We start from the raw sequence: 24603 nt of genomic DNA, 5'->3' as shown, positions 1-24603 counted from the left end.
TGCAGGAAGAATGTCTCTGTAGCTCTTGCTGCTGCCTCTGCCTGGCACAGTTGTAGAGATGGAGAGAAAACCACATTCCATCCCCCTTTTGTTAGAGGGGAGAAGAGAAAGTAACTTCCAGATTGAGACCAAGTCTCCAACTGATCTAAATGTATATTCTTCGTATAATACTACAAAGTGTTCTCTATAAATGAAACTTCTCAGAGGTTTTTTTTTTTTAAAAAATGTGGTAAATATATAAAATATAAAATTCACCATTTTAACTATTTTTAAGTGTACAACTTGGTGGTATTTAGTACAGAGTTGTGCAACCATCACCACTATCCATTTTCAGGACTTTTTCATCACCCCAAATAGAAACTCTGTGTGCCAGTTATTAAACAATAGCTACCCATTCCTCCTTTCCTGAGGGAGGGTTATTTTTAAACTGTTTTGGTGCCCATAAAGTCGGTGGCTATGTTCATACCTCTTTTTAAGCATTTTAACATTTCATTTATCTAAAGAATATTTACTAGGCAACTCTACTGGATGAAATATTAGAAATAGATTATCAAATAAATACCAATTCTTTTCCCAAAGGAGCTTGCAATGAATTGAGAAAGACATAAATGATGTCAGTGCAGTGTGATAAATGCTATGATACAGAAAGGCAAAAAGAAAACTGGTGAGAGATCTAGCTTTTGTAAAACACAAACTGTCAGACTGCACCAAGTACTCACCCACTTTGTTTCTCTTCACAATAGTCCTGTGAAGTGGCTACCATTATCACATTTTACAGATAAAATATCTGAAGCCTCAAATGATCATGCAAGTTGCCCATGGATACTCAGGGTATAGTTTAGAGAGGTCAAACACTAAACAAATAAGGAGTTATGGGTTCTTAGCTAGGCATGGTGGCCCATGCCTGAGGTGGGAGGATCTTTTGAGCCCAGGACTTGGAAGCTGTAGTGAGCTATGATCGTGCCACTGTACTCTAACCTGGGTGACAGAGCAAGACCTTGTCTCAATAAAAAAAATTATGGATTCTAATCCATCTAATCCAGACTGTATAATTCACAAGCTTCGTGCATTTAGGTTTTTTCCTACAGTTCTCTGGGCCTTAATCTCCCTCTATAGAATGGTAGAGCTATATTACTACAAGACCCCTTAGGATTTTTTTCTTCAAGAAGATGGGAAGGAGTGAGTGGACATTGAAGAGTTCTCATCACAGATCTATAGAAGAAACAAACTGAAGAAAATTCTGCACCTTTAGTCTCAGTGTCAGGAGTGCCCCAGAACAGAGATCCCATTATGATGGTGGAGTGGGGCCTTGGGATCACAGAGATGAGACCTCTAAATAAGTCTGAGGCATTAAGAACTGCTTTGGAGAAGAGGCTAGACTTGGTCTGATAAGTTAATATCTCCTACAAAGTTTATGTTTTCTGTCTAAATTTTTCATTATTCTTAATCCCTATTAAGACAGTAAACCAACTCTACTTTCTAACCCCAGGGAGAGACTGTAGTAGGGTAATTTGTATTCAGAGCTACTTGCCTCACAGTTTGTATGGAGGAAACAGAGGGAAATGCAGTACAACAAGACAGAGAATGTAGATCTTAAATAAGATTCTTCCAGACTGGGAGGGAGAGAGTAGAAGACAACGGATGGAGTAGATGACAATTCTCAGAAGCAGGATCTGAATCCTGGTACTGCCAATGAGGTAGAGGTGAAAAATCTTCAGATACAAATGCACACAAGGCTGGTGTAGGCAGAGAGGACAGTAGCCTCACAGATGTAGCAAATACGTCTAGATCTAGATCTCTACAAATACATAGTAAAATATGATATTTCCAGGTCTTCACCAATGCTGCGCTTTCCGCTTGGAACGGTCCCCTCTGTTTGTCTATCTGTTGACTTTCTATTGTCAAAGCAAAATTGTACCACACAAAGTGAAACAGGTAAGGAAGACTTTCTTCAAGGCTACTGCAGTAGGGAGTGAGACCAGAATTCAGTCTGAACTCGGGAGGTATTTTAAGAGCTGAGATGAGCTAGTAGAAAAATACTGGAGGATGTTTGAAGGAGATTGATCAATGGGATATGTCCAGCACATTCAGTTATTTGAGTTTGCAAATGATTTTCTTGGTGATTAGTTCACCTAAGCTTACTAATTGTCTCCAAGGAAGTTAGGCTCTTATTCTCCCACAGAGACTGGGAGATAGGGCACTGTTTCCTTGATGATTACATTTCAGTGGAATGGCTCCAAGGTTCTTGAGAAAGACGGTTCTGAGTTGTACAATTGGCAAGGGGCTTTTCAAAAGATTTATATCTCAAAGGGGGCAGACAAATAATTTACAAATATTCTAAAGTAAATGTTCTAAGAAGGAGAGGTCAAGGGTCTAGAATCAGAAAGAAATCTGTCTAAAGTTTAGTCAAGCTGATGGGAACATTAAAGCCATCTTGTAAATTCCATCTTTAGTCATAGAAAATGTGACACACTTTCTGATTTTCTTGCCTTCTCCTATACCCAATATTTTATTACAATATCTACAGAAACTGATTTTTGTTCATACATTCAACTCCAATGTATGGAACTAAACTGCAAGTATCAGTGTATATATTTAAGACATTTGAGGAAGAGACAATGTCTTTTTTCATCACTTAGTTCAATGATGATTGCATGGTTGAAAATGCAGAATAAATATTTGTTAAAGTAAACTAAATCTTAGTAACTTGTACGGGCTATTTTGACTACTCTTACTGATTTGACCTTTCCACCAAACTGGCCAATTTTATCACTCCCCCCCCCCCCCCATCTACCACATATAACTTGTTTTCCTGTTTGTTTTGTTAATTTGAATAGTTTACAAATGTCCTCAATTTAAGTGACCAGAATTCTAATGTTATATACTACTGCTTAGTTTAAGCTCAGTTCAAAGACTGGGTAATTTTGGGCCCAATTCTCACCATTGTGACAGTAAGTTTTCCACTTTCTCTTTCAATAACACTCATGGATGGTAAGAACAAAGAAGAAGCTTTATGAGTGCTTTGATGGTAGTTCCTGGAAAAGTAATTTGAGTAATAAAATGGCTCCCAATTGCTCATCAGCTAAAAAACCAACTGTCCTTTCAGTAGTTCTATCATTATTTCTATACAGGCGGAGCCTTTGTTTTCACATGGTGAAGGAAAGCCTCGAAGACATGGTTTGCATTGATTTCAAATTCCTCTTAAAATGACTCTAACAGGAGGAAATATTCTTTCTGTGTGAGTTATTCTGAATTGTATCTGTTTTGATTACATCTACCAGACAATTTTAGTTAGCTCTTAGCAGTAATCTTATTTAGCCATCCAGATGGCTGAAAATACCATGCCAACATCCTTTTCCTATTGTATTGTTGACTAGACACAGCCTAACTATTACCTTGAATTTCAGTTGGCTCACAAACACACACAAAACGTGGAGTATAGTGTAGTTGATATTTTATATCTGCCAAGTGCTTTATTCTATTCCTGAGACTAATTTTAGCAATTGTGGACCAACAGTTATCCCTGTTGGTCACTAGAGTAGTGTTTTGTACACAGCACCAATGGTTTATTATATGAATCCCTTCACATAAAAGAGTTAATATGTGTCTAAAACCTCTTATTGGCCAATTCTCAGATAGTCAATTATATCCAGACCACCAGATGACAAGAAAATAGCATCATATACATGTCTAATGATAAACTGCATTTAAATTCATTTTGTTCTTGCTAGAACATAAGAATAATTTCTAAGTACAAAGAGGATAGGTTTTTCAAAATCATTTTTCTTATGACCTACTGTTTTGCAAATACCTCTCCCCCACATCCCTTTATTCTGTCATTGCCTTGTTTCCCTCAATTACAGTGTATTTTTAATATGATTATCTGATTTATTCACATGGGGACTGATATGTCTGCTAGGTTGAAAATCAGTTGTGTGATAAAAATACATAAGATGGACTCTCAAGGGAAGAATATATAAGATGTTTCTTTAGCACTTTTAAGTCTGAGTCTGTGATTGGAGTCTTGTTTGTGAGAAGTTTGTTATTTATATTAGTTTTAAAATGTTTCCTCCTAAATATCATCTGTATAAGAAAAAGAGATAAGAGTACACATTTAGATGCTTTAAAATAAACCCTGCTCTTTTGTAGCTGACATCTTATTAATTAGGTGTGACATTAGGCTCTGATGCTGGGGAAACATTACCATTAGTATACTTTACTAAGTCTAGTTCATGGTGTTTTATATCTTTGGATGTCCTTCAAGTTTAAGATTTTTGTTTATATCCATAGAGGTTTGGAATTATGTCATCAAAGAATTATATCTCTAGTTCCCTCATGAGAAAGGTCATGTCTCTTCAAGGCCATGGAAACATGATTGAATTAGCTTTAAATAAATTACATTCTGTTAAGATAGCTCAAACTGCTACAGTTAACCATTTCTCAATCTGTGTATCTGCTGTAAAGGAAAACAGAAAAAGAATAGTCTAACAAAGATAATCATCATGCTCCAGTTTTTCTCAAGGAGAAATTTCATGGTATGCACGCACATGGAAATCATTAAATAAAAGAGACAAAATGTAATATATTTAGTATCAGTCATAAAAGAACTGTTTTATAATAAAAAGTCTTCCCTGAAAACAAAGCCCTTACCCACAGATGAGAGAGCTAGGCTAAGAGATGTCAATTTTATTTAAGCCTGATTCTAGACAGATACATGAGCAAATTACTCCTCTTCCTAGCTGTGCTAGCTTGGAAAGTTATTTCAGGTCAGTTGACCTTCACGTTCATCAGTGTCCTCATCTGGAGGAAGGGAATAAAACCACCGGTCTCTTAAGGCTGATGTGATGATTAAATAAGACATTCTATAAAGCACTTAAGAAAAACAGTTGGTGCATATTACATCCTCAGTAAATACTAGCCATTATTCATTTTGTGAATAATCAGGGGGAAGAAAGGTGAAAGAAAATAGGTGAAATATCACCTACTGGAGAAATATGAGAACCCGATAAGAAAGTTTCATGATTCTCTTAGCTCTCAAGTTGACTGTGGATAACAACATTTCTTCTTTCTTCTCCACACATTTTCCTTGTCTTTCCTTTTCAAGAAATCCACAAGGGTATTCCACCCTCCGAATTACACTCTTATTTTCTTATTGACAACACATTTCTAGGACCCAGCCTACTTTCCTCTCCTCTTGGAAACTGCCACTAACATATTGTCCCTTAATGTCCTGTGTCTTCCAATCTGCTAGAATGGGGTATGTCTTTTCCACCTCCTTCTTTCATTTCTGCCCTGAAAGAATGAGATACCTGCAATGGTCTAAATGCATAAGGAAGGATAGTGTATATGGAAAAATAAAAGTAGGCTAATATGGCTTGTACTAGAGAACAGGGGCAAGGGAAGCAGCTAGACGAGGGAGAAGGGTAAGATCATGGAATGCATCGAGGCTCTGCTGAGAAGTTGGATTTTATCCCAAGGTCAAGGATGAGCCAATGAAGTATAATTTAAGTCAAGAGGGACCTAGTCACACTTTTCACTTTATAATGAGGACTCAGGCTGTAACATGGAGAATGGATTGGGAGGTCGGTTCATTTAAGAGAAAGGATAGGAGCCTCTATAAAAGTTGTGGTGGATGGGAATGGAAAAAAAGATACCCAGGGGTAATCTGGGAAGGAAATAGAAACAGATAGAAAAGTGGATCCTGGGAGGCACCAACACTAAGGGGAAAGATAGTGGCAAATCAAGATGGGGAGCTGGAAACCAGGAGAGCAGTGTTTTCCAGGCAAGAGATGAGATGGTTTCAGGAAAGAAGGGGTGGTCATCCATGTTGAAAGTAATGGTTCTCATTTTGTTGAGAAACTTAAATAGCTGAGGGAAATTATCAAAGATTATAAAGTGGGATCTTATAAAAACTCATCTGTTTTAATGTTTGATTCAATTTGATACACATTTATTGAAGCACTCCTCTGTTTCTAAATGTGTGTTACAGACACAAAGAGGAAATATAATCTAGATATAATTTCAGTACTCAAAAAGCTTATAGTCTAAAAGCAGAACCTGAAGTCAGATATTTTTAAAAAGATAATTAGCACAAGAATTTATTTGAGAAAAAGATATTCTGCTATGTGAAAAATGTAAACAAAGATAAGAAAGGTTAATTAGCAATATTAAATTAAAAACAGAACAATTGTTTTAGTCATGTAGATACATTCATGATATATTACTATGTGAAACTGTAGCACAGTCTAATTTGTAATTGTATTCCATAGCAGCAGATCTTGTAAACATGTAAATGCTTTCTAATTGTGTTTATTGAAAAGTTGTATGTCATTATTGTAACTTCTAAAGGGACTTTGAGCAAATTCTTTAATGCCAACCATCTGTTTCTACAGGGCCTATTTCTATAGTATTTACATTTATCAGATTCCTACATTTTACAATGAAGAGTATGCAAATAGCAATTAAAGAACCTCATTGTTAATTACCATTTTGAAGAAATTGCTAAGAACATTTATTAATTATTAATAAAGTGGGGAAAGAATGTGGCATGTGGCATCTAGAATCAGAAAACTGGGTTTTCAGTCTCAACTCAATCACTTACTATTTGGGTAACTTTGGAAAACTATTCTGAGCCTAAATGTGCTTATCTGTAAAATGGTAATAATAGCAGGATTGTTGTGGGGCTATAAAAAGGCCTGAAAAGCACCATATCAAATAAGTATGTGGAGTTGCATTACAAACTATAAATTTCTATACATACATTTATCATATTATTATTTCATTAAGAAAAGGTTAATTTGGAAAAAAATTACAAATATGAACTCCTACTTGAGGCTTATAGCAGCCTATTATCATCAGTTTCAATGGCATATAGGTCCTTTGCCAAGTTGTAGACAGAGTCACCAAACAAAAAATCCCTTTCAGTAGTAAATAGAACAGAAAAAGTCAAATAGGGTGTTTTGCTGAACTTACTGACCAGATGTTACTGCTTGGCACTTAACGTTCATAGTAGATAAAGAAAATTAATTGATATATAAATAAATCAATTATAGAACTGAGGTCTGGGAATATTTTAAAATCATTTTATATGTAGGAATACATGGATATATGTAGAATATGTAAAAATATATACCCTAACTTGAAGTGATAGAAGATATATTTATATAGCACAATTACATCAATGGTCACCGATATTTTCATCAATGCTTTTCATTGAAGAAAGGAAGAAATTGAAGAAAGAACAACATGGATAAGAGATGAATGCTTTGCATATGAATAAAAGCTCAACATCACTGATCATAAGAAAAATGCAATTCAAAACCACAATGAGATACCATCTCATACCAGTCAGAATGGCTATCGTTAAAAAGTCAAAACAACAACAACAACAACAACACAGATGCTGGTGAGGTTGTAGAGAAAAGGGAACGCTTATACACTGTGGTCAGAAGTGTAAATTAGTTCAGCCATTGTGGAAAGTAGTGTGGTGATTCCTCAAAGAGCTAAAAACAGAACTACCATTTGATCCAGCCATCCCATTACTGGGTATATATCCAAAGGAATATAAATCACTCTATCATAAAGACACGTTTACATGTATGTTCACTGCAGTACTATTCACAACACCAAAGACATGGAATAAATCTAAATGCCTATCAATGGTAGACTGGATACAAAAAATGAGGCACATATACACCATGAAGTACTATGCAGCCATAAAAAAGAACGAGATCATGTCGTTTGCAGGGACATGGATGGAGCTAGAGGTCGTTATCCTTAGCAAACAAACACAGAAGAAAATCAAATACCACATGTTCTCACTTATAAGTAGAAGCTAAATGATGAGAACACACGAGCAGAAAGAGGAGAAGAGCAGATGCTGGGACCTACCTGAGGGTGTAGGGTGGGAGGAGAGAGAGGAGCAGAAAAAAATAACTATTGGGTACCAGACTTGGTACTTGGGTGATGAAATAATCTGTACAAAAAAACCCTGTTACACAAGTCGACCTATATAGGAAACCTGCACATGTACCCCCCAACCTAAAAAAAAAGATTTTTTTGAAAAGGAAAAAAAAGAGATTAATGCTTTGAAAAATCTTTAATACGAAGCAATATATTTACCATAGAACAACTGAATTATGCTGTAAGTTGAATGAGTTGTAAGTAATCTTAGATGTTGTATATTCATGCCCTCTACTAGATTCCTTATCAATTTTTCTGGCTCTGCTTGCACACAGAATTGGAGAGTAAATATTCTATAAGATCATTCATTCCTTTAAAAAGTAATTTTCCTCTTCCATTTTTGAATGAAATTAATTTGACAAAATTCTTCTTTTTATTGAGCTGAAGTATCAACTTTATACTTAATTAAATGCTTAAGTATTTGTAGGCATGGTCAATGTTTTTATGGGTCAAAAGCACCATGCAATTGTTCATTGAACAGTTATTGCTAGTTACCACTTGACATTCACACAAGTAGACCCCCCACACAAGTCAGACTGCAGTGGTTTGAGACATGTACAACTCAATTGCAATTGTTTTCCTCCAACACCAAACCCCAACTTTGTAGGTAAACATCTTTTCCTACAACAAAGCTGACTACTTCTCCTGAAATACTTCTCTGAGTTGATTTTGCAATTGAGACATTATCACATTTTCCTGTTACTTCTGCAAATCAAATATTGAGGTAATATAGGCATAACCACAAGGTAGCAAGCAAACAAAATAATTCCTATCCCTCCTCTTAGAGATTTTCTCTGCCTCCATTTATACATGATAAAGAGCAAAATGGACAAAACTGTTACGATTCTACTTCTCTTTTAAGAGATTAGTGAGGGCAATGAGTAACGGGTTTGGCACAGTTCTGCAACAGCATATTGTGTATCAGCCAAAAAAAGTCTCTCTCTGCCTGTGTGTCTTTTTCTCTCGTTTTCCTTTTTAAGGTTCTTAATATCATGTCATTGCTCTGTAATCAAAATTATTTTCAGACCTTTCTAAAACTTAAAGGAAATAAAAAGCCAAATCACATTAGAAGGGCAGAGGGAAAATATTCCTTGAAGTCCTAAGAACAAACTTCGAAGTTGTTGACAGACACAGAACTCTGTTATGCTCTTTTATGTTGCTACATACAGTACCTGTTGATTACATCATCTCAGGCTGTTGACTTGACAGCCATTACATATGTCAACTAGATTTGTGAACTCCAGAAAAATGCCCATCTACTCTGCTTTGGATCCTATCTCAATGTTCTCCATGGCAGAGTATAAGAAGAGCTGTCTGTTATGCATTGATAATTTTGCAAAGCATATGTATCAAAGCATGATTGATTGAATGAATGAATGCAGTACCATCCTTATTAAGCTTTCCTTGAATGACTTCTCCCATTTTTTCCTTTTTCTTTAGGGACTGTACATATGCATGTGGTTTTTACCCACTGTAAGTAATCTTAAACACTTATTGAAGAGAAGTAGTGGTCAATGTAAGACTTCTGCCTTCCAAAACATATAGATCCTCATTGCTATGGGTCTTACTGTGCAGTCTTGCTGAGTTTTCATTCATTTATTCACTCTGCATCTTGTGTGATGCATCTCCTCAGTACCATGTCATGTATCAGATGCCAAAACAGATTAATAAAACATGGTCTCACCCATGAAAGACGTTAACATTATTGGTGTTATTGAATGAGAGGAGCTTGATAGCCAGGAGACATCCCAAGCCCTCCAGGAAATACATTAATGGAGCAGGACCCAAAACCCAAGAGGAAATTCTGGCCATTGTTGAGGCTTAAGACCGCCCTATGAAAGATCTCAGTGGTACCATTTAATGGACTCCAGGAAAGCCATTCCACTCGGAAATGTCTCTCATGTAAATGTAAAAATACATATGTATACATGTCCTATAGAATGATATACACATCACATCTATACAAGTCACACCTGAATTTCTCATTCAGTGATTTTTTTTTCTTTTAGATTTTGGATTGCTTTCTCTTAAAATGCAAATATCCTTGAGAGGTATGCCATATGAACTTCTTTGTTTTTGACCGTGGAAAACTTTACCAAACAGACCTCTTTACTCCAAAAGGACATTAATGAAAATTCCAGGATTGTTCTGGTGTCACAGAATGGCCAGGAAGGGGCTATAAAATGGAACATCTTCCTTCTGAAGAACTACTCACTTGGATGGTTCCTCTCTTGGTTTTCAACATAAACTCATAAGCCACCACTTTTCCCCACCCCAACTAAACTCTAACTTTTAGAAACAGAAAAAGATCGTGAAGAGATAGCCTGACAAGCAGGAACACAGAGGACATACCTAGATAGGGCCATTAAATGAAGTTATTCACTGTGTTTCTATGTATTCCAAACAAAGAAGTTCTGCCCTTGGCCGGGCACGGTGGCTCAAGCCTGTAATCCCAGCACTTTGGGAGGCCGAGACGGGCGGATCACGAGGTCAGGAGATCGAGATCATCCTGGCTAACACGGTGAAACCCCGTCTCTACTAAAAAATAGAAAAAACTAGCCGGGCGAGGTGGTGGGCGCTTTTAGTCCCAGCTACTCTGGAGGCTGAGGCAGGAGAATGGCGTAAACCCGGGAGGCGGAGCTTGCAGTGAGCTGAGACCCGACCACTGCACTCCAGCCTGGGCGACAGAGTGAGACTCTGTCTCAAAAAAAACCAAAACAAAACAAAAAACAAAACAAAACAAAAAAAAGAAGTTCTGCCCTTTGAATGCAGACAAGTCATCAGTTTAAGAACAGTTGGGTTGTTTGTAACTAAGAAGTTGGGCACAAGAGACATTTCACTATAGATCATTCACATAGTATTGGGTTTTGTAGGCCATCCCCTCCAGGCCTCTTAAGCCAACAATGAACCTGAAGTTAGACAAACCTGAACTGACCTAAGCTTACCATAACTAACATTAGTTCTAAGGAAATACTCCTAGAATTTTAGTTCAGAATTTAAAACAGCTTTCCCACCCCTTTCCTCAACAACCACATAGTGTAAATAGTGAGAATTCTTTCCTCCTGCTTTATTTTATTCTCCCTTTCCCCTAATTTGACATCTTGAAACCTCAACCCAAATTCTTGAAACTAGCTGTGGGACTGTTATGTCCAATGAGTTCCTTCCCTCCTTCCTTTCCTCCCTTCCTTCCTCCCTCCCTCTCTCCCTAAATTTGAAAAACATATAATGTATTTTCAATATTTCAAGGTATATTAAGCTTATTAAGAAATGTTTAGATTGTTAGTGTCTTAGAATCCATTTCTTGACACAAATCCAAACTAGATATATATTTTTCTTATGAAAATTTCAATTTTTACAGTATATGTGATCCATTATTGCAATATCCAAGAAGTCGGTATTTACAAATTTATTTCTGGGTTGATTTATTTAGAATTGCAGTTGTTTTATTTATTAACGTATCTATGCTGCTTTATTACCCTGAGATTTTCAATGACTATGAGACTATTAAAAAAACTAGAGAAAAAAGGCCGGGCGCGGTGGCTCACACCTGTAATCTCAGCACTCTGGGAGGCCGAGGCGGGTGGGTCACGAGGTCAGGAGATTGAGACCATCCTGGCTCCCGTCTCTACTAAAAATACAAAAAACTAGCCGGGCGTGGTGGCGGGCGCCTGTAGTCCCAGCCACGCTGGAGGCTGAGACAGGAGAATGGCGTGAACCCGGGAGGCGGAGCTTGCAGGAGGCGGAGCTTGCAGTGAGCCGAGATCGCACCACTGCACTCCAGCCTGGGCGACAGAGTGAGACTCTGTCTCAAAAAAAAAAAAAAAAAAAAAAAAAAAAAAAATCTAGAGAAGAGAAAAAGATGGAATAATGCAACCAACATTTATGAAATACATGATAGTTGAATTAAAACATTCCAGCATATCTTTTATGATTGGTTGTCATCCTAAAAAAACAGATAGAAAAATATATCAAACCTTCTCTTCAGCCTTTAATAGAACATTTAACAACCATGAAATAGCATTATCTACCAATGCATAAAAAAAAATTGCCTTAAGAATATCTATATTTAAAGGCATATATTTCATATAACTAATAAATAATTCAATGATGTAAAAGATTGAATTGCTTCTTTTGTCCTCATTTTGGGGAATGATTATACAATTCTATGGGGTTTTCAGATCTTACACCTTTGTTATAATTTGTTAGTCTTTCACGAGCCAACCAAGGAGCAGCTTTATGAACTTCTTTTTCTTTTTCTTTTGACACAGCACTGGGATCAGAAACCCTGCAGAGTTAACTGTTTGCTCATTAGTCAAGAGAATCCATAGTCTCAGGCGGATTAAAACAAGATTTTCTGCAGAATGGGGCTAATTTTCCAAGTGCCATAATGTAATTCCTCTCTGCTTCCCTGTCCCCACCATATCGTCTCTAGACTGGATTCATGAGAAGAAAATAATTCTGTAACTTTCCACACCACATCTTTCAGCTGAAGAGACTCAAACGTTTTCTGGAAATAACACTGAAGTAGGAAGGTGTAACTCTTCCTACTCATTCATCTTAGGCTTGCCCATGACCTTGGGCAAGTCCCATCACATCTTGGTTTCCACATAGGTTGAGCTAAGTAGCTAATGAAGCTCCATAGGACTCTCATCCTATCACTGCTGTTTGCTTCATTTATTCAACTTTAAAAAAAATCTTCATTTTTAAAATGGAACTTAATTTGTTTTAATGATCATACAGTTAAGTCACTTTTTTCCTTTTAAAAAAGAATTCTGTGAGATTTAACATACATATAGATTCATGTAACCACCACCACCATTGGGATACCGAACTTTTCCATCTTCCAAAAAACTCCTTCAAGCTATCCCTTCATAGTAATACCTCCTACCTATAGTATACTCAAAAGAAAAAAGTATGCCATACTCAGAAGACAAAACTACAACAATAGAAACCACGGATCTGGTTGAGTATGCAAATAAATGAAACATATGTAACCCTTTCAGACTGACTTTTCTGACCCAGCAGAATGCTTTTAAAAGTTATCTAAGTTGTTCAGTATAGTGTGTTCCTTTTTACTACTTAGTAGTATTCCATTGTGTGAACAAACAATAGTTCGTTTATCCATTTGCTCATTGAAGGACACTGAGTAATTTTAGGTTTTTGGTGGCCACAGATAATGCTACTGTGAATATGTGTACAGGCTTACGTGTGTGTGTAATATTAGTTTTCCCCATTGTAGGATAAATACCCAGGAGTGGGGTTGCTAGGTCAGTGGCAAGGGTGTGTTTAGCGTTATAGAAAACTATGAAACTGTTTTCCAGTGGCTTTACCATTTTCCTTTCTACCAGCAATGTGTGAGAGTTCTAATTCCTTACTGGCATTTCGTATTGTCATTTTTTTTAATTTAGCAATTTCAAAAGGTGTGTAGTAATGTTTAATTGTATTCAAATTTATCTAGTGGCCAATGATATTGAACATCTTTTCATGTATTTATTTGCCATCCTTAAAATCTCTTTGGTAAAATGCCTGTTCAAGTCCTTTGCCCCTTTTTTAAATTGAGTTGTATGTTTTCTTATCAATGAGTCTTGATACTTCTTCATATATTTTGGACACATAGCCTTTGTCAGATAGATGATTTGCAAATATATTCTTCAAGTCTGTAGCTTATTTCTTCATTCACTTGGCAGCATCTTAAGCAGAGTAAAGATTTTTAATGTAATGAAGTCCAATTTGTCAATTTTTTGTCTTTAGAGATCCTATCTTGGTGTCATTCCTAAGAACTCTTCACCTAAACTTATGTTATAATATTTTTCTCTAAGAAAATAATTTTAAAGAAAGAAAATGCTGTATGCATAAGGACATTTCTTGCTATACTATTAGAGAATGGTGAAAACTGAAATAATCCTGAGTTGCCACCATAGAGCAATGGGTACATAAATTATGACTCTATCATCCTTTGGCTATGGAAAATATTTATTAAGAGTGTACAATAATGTTACAGGGAAGCAATCATGACTTAAAGTAAGATGCGATTACATGGACTATATGCCCCTAATAACAGGAAAACAAAAACAAAAACAAATACTGCTTAGAAAAGAGATGAGAAGGAAATACAATAAATATGTTAACAAAGGTAGGCTAGAGTGATGATGCTGGATAGCTTTTTCAATGTTTTCTACTTTTCTATATTTCCTTAATTTTCTTTAAATGTATTTATGAAATAAACCAAAACACACAATTTTATTTTTTAAAAATTCACTCGCTATTTTGTGTCTGGTGTGAGATTAAGCACTGTTTTATACTGAGTCTTCCTGCTCTGTCCTGACAGGTTGGTCAGTTGACCAGAGGAATAGATATTTGAAGAAAAGGTCTTCCTGCCCTAAGTGGGGTAGAGTTGCTGTAGAGTTGCAGGAGTGGTGAGGGATAAGGGTGGCAGCAGGAGCACATTTGATAATTCATGGGGACAGTGGTTGTAACCTCCATACAGACTCCATTCCCATTTCACTTTCTTGTCTACTACCTCAAATTGCTACAAATTAGGAATTCTCGAAAAATGCTAGACTTTTGTATAGAGAAGGGATCATATTTATTTAGTCACGTGTAGAACCAGTGTCCTGTGATACCAAGAGGACTAATGTACAGCTTTTATCCTGTAGGTCTTCACAATCCAATGATCCATCCATCATCCAACATGGGAAAGGCCACTCATCACTACTGCAGCTAAATAAGCGCTTCTCTGCTAGAGATGGGCTGAGATTTGAAAATCACCTTTTATTTAATGTCTCCCAAATAGCTACATGATTTTATTTTCTTGATCATCTACCCTAAGCTGTAAAATTGTTGTGCTTTCTTTCTCTTTTTTTTTTTTTTTTTTTTTGAGATGGAGTCTCACTCTGTTGTCCAGGCTATGTGATCTCGGCTCACTGCAACCTCCACCTCCCGGGTTAAAGCGATTCTCCTGTCTCAGCCTCCCAAGTAGCTGGGACTACAAGTGCATACCACCATGCCTGGTTAATTTTTGCATTTTTAGCGGAGATGCGGTTTCACCATATTCGTCAGGCCGGTCTCAAACTCCTGACCTCAGTGATCTACCCGCCTCAGCCTCCCAAAGTGCTGGGATTACAGTCATGAGCCACCCTACCCGGCCTGCTTTTTTCTTAAATCGAGTTGCATTTCACACCAGTGCAGTGCTGGCTCCAGAGGAGGCAGGTGATCACCAGTGTTCTCCAGGAGGATGGGGGTCATCCTCACCTTGGATAAGGAGCAGAATCAACAGGGTTTATGGACTCATCCAGTTTCCTCCTTTCTACTTGGCAATCTAAGGTAACCAGAAAGCCTCCCATCTACCACACCTGACAAAGTTCATTTGCTCTGAGTTAATCTTAAAATCCTTAGGACTCAGTTGAATGTCTCACCTAGGAAATACAGTACCCACCTGTAGTGTCAGAAAGGAAACAAAGCAGAAAGGCATAGATCACCGTGGAACAGATCACTGTTCAATGTCAGCAGGCAAACAAGGCTGTCATGATCAGATGGCAAAGGCAAGTCACTGGTGATGTGCCTCCCTACCAGAAGGAGGGCACTCTTCATGCGACATGTTGCTGCCCATACCTTCGTCACCTTTGACCTGGGAGCAGGGATATGCTAATAAAAAAGGAGGGCTCATTCGATTTCTTTTCCATGCATACTTGTTTTGAAAACATTCTGTGCCTTGCAGATTACATGATAATTATACTTAAGGGCTGCCAAGAAACTTCAGGAATAATTATCATACGATTGGCAGGTTTTCAAGCTCATGATAACACTAATGCTGAGAGGCCTTCTTTAGTCATTCACAGCAATTATCCTTCTCCAGAGTGCACTCTCTTGCAGTCTTAGATGGCTTCTTGAGCCTGATAAGAAGCCAAAGAAGCTAAATGAGACGTGTTCAAAGGAGGCCCAGTGATTTGGGGGGATGTGAAGCTCCACTGTGGTCCCAACTGGAAGGCCATTCAAATCAGAGCCTGTCACTGGGGCTACATGGAGTTTGCAATTTAATAAAATCTAACACCTGCTTAGAGACCGTTCTTGTAGTGGACACAAAATATCAGCCTCTAATACTCCTTCCTTACTCTTCATGGAAACCTTGAAGAGTGATTAAAAATAGTCCTGTTTATGTCTCTGACCACAGAGTCAGTCACCTTCAGCACTTCACTGAAATTGCTCACGATAATGTTTCTAACAATGGCCACATGAGTGGTAAATCCCTTAAGAATTTTGCCGTCTCAGCAGGTGAAACTTTATCTGATCATTCCTCTCCTCCTTTGGCATTGTAGACACCATTCTTTCCTGGTTATTACCCTACTTCTCTTTATCTTCTTTGTCCATTCCTTTTCCACTCCAGGGAGTTCTGTGTTTGACACCCAGGAGGTGTGGGTAGTTGTTTACTCTGTAAATAAGTTGTTCGCAGTGCAGCACTGCCAAGGAATTGCAACAAACATGTATGCATTAGCGGTTAAGAAGAGCGTGTGCAATGTGAGTGAATGGAGTCTGGTCATCTGTCATCCAATGCCTATTTAGCACCTGTTATGTGACAGATAACAGGCCAGCACTGGGATCATAACCCAGAGCAACAGTCAGAAACAGACACAATTTCTCTCCTTGGTAAGCCTGGTCTGTTGGGAGATTTTGATTAGTAAAAAGAAGATTGAGAGGCTGGGCGTGGTGGCTCATGCCTATAATCCCAGCACTTTGGTAGGCCAAGGCGGGTGGATCACCTGAGGTCAGGAATTCAAGACCAGCCTGGCTAACATGGTGAAACCCTGTCTCTACTAAAAATATAAAAACTAGCTGGGCATGGTGGCAGGCGCTTGTAATCCCAGCTACTCAGGGGGCTGAGGCAGGAGAATCACTTGAACCCAGGAGGCAGAGGTTGCAGTGAGTCGAGTTCACACCATTGCACTCCATCCTGGGGGACAAGAGTGAGACTTCATCTCAAAAAAAAAAAAAAAAAAGACTAAGAAAACATCAAAGAGATCTATCAACTTCCTGCTTAGAGGATGAGAGCAACCCTACCCAGATTTTCTAGCTGAGACTTAATGGGTGATTGAGGTTTGGAAAAAATTAAGAAGCATAAGCCAGGTATGGTGGCTCACACTTGTAATCTCAGCACCTTGGGAGGCTGAGGCAGGAGGATAGCTTGAGGCCAGGAGTTTGAGACCAGCCTGTGCTGCATAGTAAGACTTCGTCTCTGCAAAAAATTTAGCTGGATATAGTGGTGTGTGCCTGCAGTCCTGGCTACTCAGGAGGCTAGGGCAGGAGGATTGCTTGAGCCCAGGAGTTCAAGGTTACAGTGAGCTATGATCGTGCTACTGCACGGTAGCCTGGGTCTTGCACTTTTAGGAAGATTTGGAAGAATGTCCAAGTAGGGTGCAAGCAGTATGCTCAGGACACAGTACGCTCTGTCATTTTGCCTGACAGAGAACTTTAGGTTACCTGTGCTTAGAAGCACACAGCTACAGAAGGAACTAAAAAAACAGAGAAGTAGACCAGTTCAACCACAGTGAGAAGAGAGGAGAGAGCATATCTATTTGAAGCCTGATGACTGACGCTTTATAGGACAAATGAATGTTCACAATTGTGCCTTGTGAAGGCAACCCGGTGTAAGGTCCCTCTCTTTGTAAGATAATTAATAAGATCCCCACAAGAGGGCGCCCTGGTAGAAGAAAGTCCTGGCTCATCCATTCACATCCTGTGCGCCTGACTCACCAGCTCCCTGGGGTAAACCAGGGCCTTCAGAGAGAGGCCCCAACATGAAAACATCCCTGATGATGAAAGTAATGGACACTGGCCCACTGAAGTTCCTGGGGAGCTGAATCACAGGTGTTCTTGTGATTTCACAAACAAAAGACTCCTCTTATAACAGCAGTGCTCTATTTTCTCCTAAGTCATATTCTGTGGGAGCCTCCCACCATCAGGATTCATCAAGTTCGTACTTAACAAGTAAGCAATGAGCTGCTGTCTTTGGCCCCTAGAAAGATTCAAGGTGAACCCTTTGTCTTCTTTCATGTCACACCATATACATCAACATCAGATCTGCTGCAAGACCAAGAGATTGTGTATTATTTTAGGTGAAATACTAAAGTCATTTAGGCATCCCGTAGAAATATGCCTGGTACCTTAAAGTCACTTAGTTTCTTAGTGATACTATCTTGGAATTCCCACCCATTTCCTCAGGAAGTGCTATTAGCAGTACAGGATGCAAAATTTAGTCTAATGAGCAGACAACAATGTGGGTGTTTTAAGCGCAGGCTGTGTCTTGAAAAAACAAATGGACCTGTACTTTTCTTTGACTAAAGGCCCCTCCTTGGAAAGCTGCTCCCGGCAGGTGTTGTCATGGTAACACATGGTAAATAATAGATATTAACTGATAGTACCCTTATGTCCCCAGGCTCCTTCCAACTCTCTAAGAATGTTTTCACAATTTTATATTGCAATTCTGTATTATTTTTCTTAAATAGGGTCCCAAATTATATACATTTCATGCTGTTCCCACAAAACCTTAGTTCCCCAGGTGTTATTTCTATGACAGCATATCTAACTGCATCCTCTCAGCAGCAGAGCACCTGTCAGTCTCTGCTAGATTGAACATGTCTAGGACAATAGCAATTGTTTCCACATGTACGCATTTCCACCACCTTTTCTCCCCTGGTTTTTCTTTAAGCAACTATTGTATCAAAGCGAAGGAAGGAAGTGACTAAGAAAAGGAAATTATGCCTAAGTCATTTTAAAAGGGTATTTTTCAAATGACAAAACTTTTTCCCAAGCAGGGGTTTCAGGCTAGGCTAAGGACAGTGTGGATCAAAACACAAATCCTTAAGGAGTTGAATTTCTTCTTTGCCGTGCTCCTACTCCTCTGCATACAAATTGTTCTTTGAGCTTTCCCGTTGTCTTCTCTGCATTCCCAAGCTCACTTAATTCATGGTCTGTCTGCCTCTCTGTCTCCTTTTTTCCTTAGCCCCCAGAGATGTGCCTGCCTACTTTTTGTTTTCACAGCTTCATTTCCATCTCTGGCACGTGAGGGCCTCTGTGCTGGATACAGATATATTACCTTTGTTTTCCTGGAGTCATCCCACTGCTGCCTGTTTCCGGCAGCTCCCTCCACATTATTTTACTCTGTATCATTGCCCTCAGCCACAAGGGTTAGCAAGGCTAATGGGTAGAGTGAATTTAGCCTGTCTTTTTGTATTAATACATCCCGCCAGGAAAAATCATTTACAATGGCATTTAGGCTTTGCAATGGGAAAACAGGAAAGAATCTCGTTCTTTGTGGTCTCAAGCTCATACTGGCAGAGGCTGAGTTGCTATGAAATTTCCAGCTTCAGGCAGAGAAGGGAAAAAGTGTAGGGCACAACTAAAATACAGGAATGCACACGGGTGCACACACACTTAAACATGCATTATGTTTGCCCAGTAATGCATGTGCACTTGGGTGCAAGCCCCAATTCAACCTCTTTCTATGTGTTGGATATATGTATGAGAAGAAGCACCCCCCCCACTTTTTTTTCCATTTGACATTCAGTTAAGCTAAAAGCAAAAACAACCATCTGTACTGCCTTTGATAGAGTAGATTGCTAAAAGCTGTTCCCTGTCAGACCTTTTCTTTCAGCCTTGGTGAGGAGACACATCCACATATGACACTTCTGTCATTCACATATGAAACACTCATATTTCAACAAAGTCACAGGTGCTCTATAAAACCATCAGGTTAAATCGTAAATTCTTCACAATGGCTGGCTCCTGTGACCTTTGATTGCCATAGCAAAATGGAAAGCATTCACTTCATTTTTAGGTCTTGTGTTTTTGTATGTATTTGTTTTTGTTTGTTTGTTTGTTTGTTTGTGCCACTGAGGGCACCAAACATTCTTTCTGATTGTGCTCCACATTCTTCATTAACAGTTGCATTTAAACAGCTCATTCTAATTCTTTCTGTTGTTCCTGTTCTGTGTGAACTATCTGCTGGCAGTTACCATGCAAACCCCAAATCCTGGGATCCTGCTGCTAGATCACAGGCTGCCATTAGCATATTTTTAATAGCACCTGATTACCCTCCAAAGACCTTCTGCTAGTTGAACTCCATTAGCTTACAGTGTCAAGAGGTTTGATTGAATATTTACAGTGTGGATCAGGGAGAGAATTTGCTGAGCTGCACAGTTAGTCTCCCAGGTTTAGCTTTCCATGAGTGCCAGGTTAGTTCCTTGGGTCCCATTTAAAGAGAAGTTCATGACAATTTTCTGGTACATGGAGGTATCAGTTCTTGCTTCCTAGAGCTGACTTACTATAATGTGGAACACCAACATGACCCTCAAACTTGCTGAAGACTTCTCTTAGTTTTAATTGAAAGATAAGCAGCTCTCCAATGTTTAGGAACCTGGGCAGGGGTGCTGTTACCATCTTGCGTTTTCTAACTTAAGCTAAACTGAATAAAGGAGGCAATATTAATCAGAAGTCAGATTCTCCTCAAAAAACAAAAGGTTAGAGAACAGTGAATTAAAAGTATTTGAATAATTAAGAGTTAACATGATAGATTATTTTAATGTAAACAGTTAAGAGCTTTTGAAATGAAGTTGCCATTTAAAGTCCTGAAGACACTCAGCAACCAGTGAGCTAAGTAGATGAATTTCGACACCTAAAGTGAAGACAAGAGAAAAATAAAAAATAAATAAAATGAAGACAAGAGGAAGTTTTAAGATGAGATTAAATTTGAATAAAGCAAAACAAGATTAAACAGTGGTTAAAAACAATTTAGTGCAGAGGAACCTTGCAAATTCAAGTGGTTATGGGGATAAGACAGAGAAGGAAAATGAATGAAGTGAGCTGAATAAAAAAGGATGGAAGACAATGGGCACTGATTTTCCACTGCTGTGGAAACACAAATGACATAAGCATTGTATCATTCCAGAGAGTGCTGACCCCATCTAAAGGGAGTGTTCTTTCATTTGCTATCAGGAGGGCCCAGTGCTGCCAGATCTTCTCATAGCTGAAGAAAAGTTTGAAATCTCGCTGTACAGTTCAATGGTATTAAATGCATTCATTGTGTTGAGCAACCATCACCATCATCTATCTCCATAAGTCTTTTGATCATGTAAAACTGAAACTGTGTTTATTTAGCAATAACTCTCCATACTCCTCTCTTCCTAATATGGTTTGGCTCTGTGTACCCACTCAAATCTCATGTTGAATTGTAATCCCCAGTGTTGGGGGAGGGACCTGGTGGGAGGTGATTGCATCATGAAGGTAGATTTCCCTCTTGCTCTTCTTGTGATAGTGAGTGAGTTCATATGAGATCTGGTTATTTACAAGTGTGTAGCACTTCCCCCTTCGCTCTGTCTCCTGCTGGTCATGTGAAGACGCGCCTTGCTTGCCCTTCACCTTCTGCCATGACTGTAAGTTTTCTGAGGCCTCTCGAGCCATGCCTTCTGTACAGCCTGCGGAACTGTAAGTTAATTAAATCTCTTTTCTTTATAAATTAACCAGTCTCAAGTAGTTATTTATAGCAATGTTAGAATGGATTGATACATTCCCATTCCCTAACAACCACTTTTCTACTTTGTCTCAATGATTTTGACTATTCTAAGTTGCTCATGTAAGTGGAATCATACAGTATTTGTCTTTTTGCGATGGGCTTATTTCACTTAGCATAGTGTCTTCAAGTTTCGTCTATGTTATAGCATTTGTCAGAATTTCTTTGCTTTTTAAGGCTGTATGTGTATACCACTATTTGCTTATCCATTCATACCATTGATGGGCACTTGGATTGCTTCCGCATTTTAACTATTGTGAATAAGATTGCTAGGAACATAGGTACAACAAATATCTCTTCAAGATACTGCTTTCAGTTCTTTCTTTATTTCTTTTTTTGTTTTGTTTTTAAATTTTGCTTTAAGTTCTGGGATACATGTGCAGAATGTGTAGGTTTGTTACATAGTTTTACATGTGCCATGGTGGCTTGCTGCACCTATCAACCCATCGTCTAGGTTGTAAGCCCTGCACACGTTAGGTATTTGTCCTAATGCTCTCTCTCCCCAGGCCCCGGTGTGTGATGTTCCCCTCCCTGTGTCCATGTGTTCTCATTGTTCGACTCCCACTTATGAGTGAGAACATGCAGTGTTTGGTTTTCTGTTCCTGTGTTAGTTTGCTGAAAATGATGGTTTCCAGCTTCATCCATGTCCCTGCAAAGGCCATGAACTTATTCTTTTTAACTGCTGCAGCTGCTTTCAGTTCTTTTGAGCATAAAGCCAGAAGTAGATTTGCTGGGTCAGATGGTAATTCTATTTTTAATTTTCGAAGAACCACTATACTGTTTTCTATCATGGCTGTAATGTTTTACATTCCCATCAACAGGGCACAAAGCTTCCGATTTCTGTACATCTTTGCCAACTCTTCTTATTTTCTGAAGTTTGTTTTTGTTTTTGGTAGTAGCCACCCTAAAGGGTATGTGGTGGTATCTCATGGTAGTTTTGAATTGCATTTCCTTAATGATTAGTGATGTCAAGCATCTTTTCATGTGCCCATTAGTTGTTTGTATGTCCTCTTTGGAGAAATGTCTACTCTAGTCTTTGCTCATTTTTGAATGGGGTTGTTTTTGTTGTTGGAGCTGTAGGAGTTCTCAATATGTTTGCTAACCCCATATCGGATGTATGATTTGCAGATTTTTGTCTCCATTCTGTGTGTTACTTTTTTACTCTAGTGATAACTTTTGATGCACATTTTTAAAGAATTTTTATGAAGTCTAATTTTGTCTTTTGTGTTTGTGCCTCTGATATTATTAGGTTGGTGAAAAAGTAATTGAGGTTTTTGTCATACTTTTAATGGCCAAATCCACAATTACTTTTGCACCAACCTAAAGTATCTAAGAAATCATTGCCAAATCCAATACCATGACATTGTCCCCCTACGTTTTCTTCTAAGTGTGTTATTTTGGTCTTACCTTTAGGTCTTTGATCTATTTTGAGGATTCTTTTTAACTTTCTTTTAAAAATTAATTTATTTTTAAGTGACAAATAATTGTGTATATTCATTAGGTACAATGTAATGTTTTGATTTATGTATACATTGTAGAAGGATTCAGTGGAGCTAACTGACATATTTATCACCTTATCAACTTATCATTGTAGTGAGGACATTAACAGTCTATCATTGTGGCAACTTTGGAATATATAACACATTATTAACATTACGCAGTACAATTATGAATCGTTAAAACTTATTCCTCCAGTCTAACTGAAACTTTGTGCCCTTTGATAAACATCTCCCCTTTTTCTATTTTCTCCCCTCCTTCTCAGCCTCTGGTAACCACCTTTCTACTTTGAGTTAAATTTGTAGCTAGTGTCAGGTAAGGGTCCAGCTTTTCTCTTGCATGTGGATATCGTTTTCCCAGCACCATTTGTTGAAAGACTGTCCTTTCTGCACTGAATGACCTTGGCACCCTGTCAAAAATCATTTGACCATATATGTGAGGGTGTTTTCCTGGGCCTTCTCTTCTACGTTATTGGTCTATATGTTTTACTTTATGCCAGTCCCACACTGTTTTCATTACTCTATCTTTGCAGTAAGTTTTAAAATTAGGAAGGGTGAGTCATCCAGCTTTGTTCTTTTTAGAGATTGTTATAGCTATTCAATTTCCCTTGATACTCCATATGAATTTTAAGATGGGTTGTTCTATTTCTGTAAAAAGTATTATTGGGATTTAATAGGGATTGCATTGAAGACCACTTTGTGTGATATAAAAATCTCAACAATATTAAATCTTCCAATCAGTGGACATGGAGTATGTTTCCATTTATTTACCTCTTCTTTAATTTCTTTTAGCAATATTTTGTAAATTTATTGTTTAACTCTTTCAACTCTTTGGTTAATTTGTAAGTATTTTACTCCTTGTAGTCTTGTCGGGACTGTTTTCATAGTTTTTCACTTTGTTCATTGTTAGTGTATAAAAATGCAATTAATTTTTGTGTGTTGATTTGTATCCTGCTCCTTTGCTGAACTCATGTATTATCTCTAACAATTATTTGTGGAATCCTTAGCATTAGCTACATATAGTAACATGATATCAGCTGTGAACAGAGATAAATTTTACTTCTTCCCTTCCAATTTGGATAATTGTTTTTTTCTGGCCTAATTGCTTTGACTAGGTTTTCCAGTACTATATCAAACAGAAATGGTGAAACTGAACATCCTTATTTTGTTCCTGATCTTAGAGGAAAAGCTTTCAGTCTTTCACCATTGAGTTTGATGTTTGCTGTGGGTTTTTCTTAACTGAATTTTATTATGTTGAGGTAGTTTTATTCTATTTTCAGTTTTTTGCATATTTATACCATGAAAATATGTTGAATTTCCTCAACCGCTTTTTTCTGCACCAGTTGAGAGGATCATGCATTTTTTAATTTTATTCTGTTAATATGATGTATTATATTGATCAGTTTTTTTCTATGTTGAACCATCCCTGCATTTTAGAAATAAACCCCACTTGGTCATGGTGTATAATTCTTTAAATATACTGCTAATTGTGGTTTGCTAGTATTATGTTCAGAATTTTTGCATTGGAGAATTTTATCCCTTTTGTTCATAAGAAATATTGATCTTTAGTTTTCTTTTCTCTCA

Source organism: Chlorocebus sabaeus, chromosome 23 (genome assembly GCF_047675955.1).
Source record: "Chlorocebus sabaeus isolate Y175 chromosome 23, mChlSab1.0.hap1, whole genome shotgun sequence".
NCBI classification, from domain to species: domain Eukaryota; kingdom Metazoa; phylum Chordata; class Mammalia; order Primates; family Cercopithecidae; genus Chlorocebus; species Chlorocebus sabaeus.
The sequence above is the reverse complement of the archived record's forward strand: the minus strand, read 5'-3'. Positions refer to the sequence as shown.